The sequence below is a fragment of the Ursus americanus genome, chromosome 4 (assembly GCF_024610735.1).
Source record: "Ursus americanus isolate L20-20 chromosome 4, mUrsAme1.1.p, whole genome shotgun sequence".
Classification (NCBI taxonomy): domain Eukaryota; kingdom Metazoa; phylum Chordata; class Mammalia; order Carnivora; family Ursidae; genus Ursus; species Ursus americanus.
The window spans coordinates 86,778,071-86,782,402 of NC_142130.1; the positions used below are offsets into that span (position 1 = coordinate 86,778,071).

The window sequence follows — 4,332 nt, forward strand, 5'->3', positions numbered from 1 at the left end:
TTAAATCTTCGCTGTGGGTATGTTGTTGAGGCTTGGAAAAATATTCTATCCCCAAACAGCACAAAGTTCAATAGAGATGAGGCCAAGTCTTACAACAGAGGGGAGGAGAGGAAGGAGGAGCAGAGAGGGAGCTGGGAGTGCAGAGAAAAGTCTCGTTCACTTTACCTCAGAGCTTTCTCTAAGGGCACTGGTGTGTCCTGAAGGAGGACAGGTTTCCCAAGCCCATCCCAGCTGTCTTCAGGATTTCCATTCTCTTCAGCCTTCCTTGGATAGGAAGCCACCGCCATAGGCAACCAGTTTTTTTTCCTTCATAATACAGACTAAATCTTGGAAAGACCCAAACCTAACACCTGGGTCACCAAAGCCTTGGTGGGTGCTTATTTTGGGCACAAGACTGAAATAATGAGAAGCCTTGTCATTAATGATTTTGCTCCTCTCCCTCCCCCCAACCCCCTTCCTCTTCCCTGTCTCATTCCTGTAAAGGAACCAGAAGGTTCCTCCCAGGGATACTTTACTTATTGATTGACAAATATTTACTGAGCGTCTATTAATGCCAAGCATTGGTGGGAGTGATGATGGGCAGACACAACAAAAATAAACAAACCAGAAAAATACCAGCAGGTGGCCACTGTTTACAGGGGAGTAAAATAGTGTTTGGGTGGTTTTCCTGTGGTCAGAAATGGTCTCTTTAAGAAGGTGACCTTGAGGGGCGCCTGCCTGGCTCAGTTGGAAGAGCATGTAACTCTTGATCTTGGGGCTGTGAGTTCAGGCCCCACACTGGGTGTAGAGATTACTTAAAAAAAAAAAAAAAAAAAAGGTGACATTGAAACAAAGACTTGAAAGACAAGAATGAGTCAGCAATGTTAAGAACTTCTGTGGGAAAAGAAAAGGGAAACAACCTTGACTTGATGAAGAAACCCTGACTCGCCCCAGAAAATGTGGAATTAACTAAGGTGAACTGAACTGGTAGAGACATGACTTCCGAGTGTTTGAAACAGAAATTAATCTCCTTTATAGAAAATTAAGAAAGCTACAGTCCTCTCCATGAGGAGGAAAGGCAGGCTACAGAACAGGGCCTTGGGCTGCTCTACTGAAACCTATCAAAAAGGCTCCAGGGTCTTCCTCCAAGACTTGCCCCAATGCGGACCCGTATGATTTTTGGCAGAGTGAAGTGGTAATGAGCAGGGACTCCAGCATCAGAGGGACAAAGCTTTGAGTTCTGGGTGTGTGACCTTAGCCAAAAACTTAATGAGCTGGAGCCTCCGTTTCCTCATCTCAAAAAGGGGTATAATGAACCCTCCCACTGAGGGAGCCCAGAAGGGCCCAATGCAATGGCCCAGCACACAGGACCCCACAGGGTGATGCCCAGCTACACATCACGGGTCCTTGGAATGGCCCGGGAGGACTGCTCAGTGGGATAAGCAGGGTTCCCTTTGGTGGCCCAAAGGTAGGGTTGGGAAAGGGGGTAAGGAACACCTTTACTGACTGGTGGGCTCTTTTCTAGCAAACTCTTAGCAAAGGACAAAGGGCACTATTTCAAGCTGCTGGTTATATAACTGGTTACATAACTGCCTAAGGGGAAACATAACTCTATGGAAGGCTGTGATTTAACAGAATCACTTGTAATTGTTGTAAAAGAAACCATTTCCCCACACCAGCATGGAAACAGCTGGTATAACAGGCAATGCAGGGGGCTTGCGACCATCTATAACATTCTGATTTTCAGGGGTTGTCAAGATAAACTGAAAGAAAAGGGTGAGAGTAAGCCCATCTTTTTTTTTTTTTTTTAGTAAATAGGTAGATATATTTTATTTGTCAAAAGTAAATGTTAATTTTATTTAGGGTTTTGGGATACAATAGATCAGAATTCCAGTGCTGGTTGGGTAGCCTTGGGCAAGCTGCTTAACCCTTGCTACTCAAAGTGTGGTCCCCACGTCAGCAGTAAAGGGTCACCTGGGAGCTAGATGGAAATGTACAACTTCAGGCCCCACCCCAGATTTGCTGAATCAGAGCCTGTATTAACCAGATCTCCAGGTGATTTTATGCATGTGAGAGCTGGGGAAGCATTCATTTTATTGCATACCTGAAACTAATTTAACACTGTATTTTAACTAACTGGAATTACTGTTACTATTATTGTTATATTTTTTAAGTAAGCTCTGTGCCCAACGTGGGGCTTGAACTCATAACCCCAAGATCAAGAGTGTAGGCTCTCCCTAATAACCCAGCCCCTTAACTAACTGGAATTATATGAAAACTTAAAAAGCCAAAAAAGAAAAAAAACAAAAAAGAGACTGGGGAAGCATTGATTTAACATCTCTGAGTGTTGCTGTCCTAAGAGAGGGGCCAAAGTGGCTTTTAAACAAATTAAATATAAATATAACCAGCTTTTTTTTTTTAATTTGCTAAGTCATTCTCACCAATTTATTCTTCCAAACAAGCTTTCAAATCCTTCGTCAGTACTCCACACACACACACACACACACACACACACACACACACAACCAAAAAACCCACTGGAATTCTCGTTAGAACTGCATTAAAAATATAAAATAATTTGAGAATTGATATCTTTATAATATTTGCTCTTCCTATTCAAGAACATGGGCTATCTCTACATTTATTCAGTCTTTTTATTTTTTATTCAAGTATAATTAATATGCAGTGCTATATTAATTTCAGGTGTACAATACAATGATTCAACAATTCTATACATTATTCAGTGCTCATCATAATAAAAATATGGAACACCACAAATTTGTGTGTCATCCTTGTATAGGGGTCATACTAATCTTCTCTGTATAGTTCCAATTTTAGTATATGTGCTGCCAAAGCAAGCAATAAATATAATCAGCTTTTTAACAATTAAAAATTAAGCAGGGGGCACCTGCCTGGCTCAGTGTTGGAGCATGTGACTCTTGATCTCAGGGTTGTAAGTTTGAACCCCATGTTGGGTATAGAGATTACTTAATAAAATCTCATTTTTTAAAGATTTTATTTATTTATTTGAAAGAGAGAGAGAGAAAGTGTGCACAAGCGAGGGGGAGGGGCAGAGGGAGAGGGAGAAGCAGACTCAACGCTGGGCAAGGGAGCCCGACGTGGGGCTTGATCCCAGGACCCCGGGATCATCACCTGAGCTGAAGGCAGGCACTTAACAGACTGAGCCACCCAGGTGCCCCAAACGTAACAAAAACTTAAAAAAAAAATTAAGCAGAACAGAAAGTAAAATGAAAAGCAAAATCCTCCTCTGTCCCCCAATACCCTACAATTCCTGCCCCCTACTAGCCACTCTCTGAACCTCCTCCAGCTTGGCCCAGTACTGTGTCTTCCTCCTTTGCAGGCAGGCAACCCCCACACTCTAGGCATTATTTGCCTTGAGTTTGGGGGGTAGCAGTGGAAAATCACCCTTCCCTCCTACAAGCCAACATGCTCTTCAAAGAAATGCTCACTTTGATCAGCCTGATAGATCCCTCCCTTTCTCCTATCGAGCCCACGGGAGGGCATGGTTCCAGGTCAAAAACTGGTCCAGCCATCTATTAGCAAGTTATGAGGGGAGATCCCTACACCTCTCTTAAGAATGTTAGGGTCTTGGGGCACCTCGGTGGCTCAGTCAGTTAAGCATCTGCCTTCAGCTCAAGTCATGATCTCAGGGTCCTGGGATGGAGCCCTGTGTTGGGCTCCCTGGTCAGCAGGGAGTCTGCTTCTCCCTCTCCCTCTGCCCCTTCCCCATTACTTGTGCTCTCTCTCTGTCTCTTTCAAATAAATAAATAAAATCTTAAAAAAAAAAAAAAAAAGAATGTTAAGATCTTGTCACATGTAACTGCTATTCTTGGTTTGGGGCTTCATCTGATATTCCCAGACAGGAGTCTGTTACAGTCTTCCAAATCTGGCAGTCCATGGATTGACCCCAGAGACTTGATCTGTCTCAATGATCATTTCATGGTCAGCTCCTTCGGTATGAATGTGACATGACTGAAATAGGCCTTCCCTTCATGTGGGCCATCCCAGCTGCTCTAACGGGAATCAACCAGCATCTTGGGATTCCATTACTAGTCAGACAGCTTCTGTCTTTCTCTAGTTTTAAGAGTCTGGGCATCTTGGCCCAATCTAAAATTTGAGGTTCTCACCCATCATTTCAATTAATGAACAACAAATATTATATACTCGGCTAATTTCTATGTAAAATGATTCTAGTACCAATCCCAATGGGTGTGTGTTGGGGGTGGGTGCTCCCCACGCTGTTCAACAAGTATCTGGACATCAGCTAGCTGTCCTACAGTTTGACTCAATTCTGCCACTATCTACCCAGAGAGAGCATCAGATTCCACGGGT

At 43.3% G+C, this 4,332-nt stretch overlaps 1 non-coding gene across 1 annotated transcript; it reads right to left on the minus strand.

Annotated features, from left to right (window-relative positions):
• Positions 1–2,736: 2,736 nt before the first annotated feature.
• On the minus strand, positions 2,737–2,841 carry LOC123784452 (U6 spliceosomal RNA). Its single transcript, XR_015724312.1, has one exon. It is a non-coding gene; the product is annotated as a U6 spliceosomal RNA (small nuclear RNA).
• Between the last annotated feature and the right edge of the window lie 1,491 nt (positions 2,842–4,332).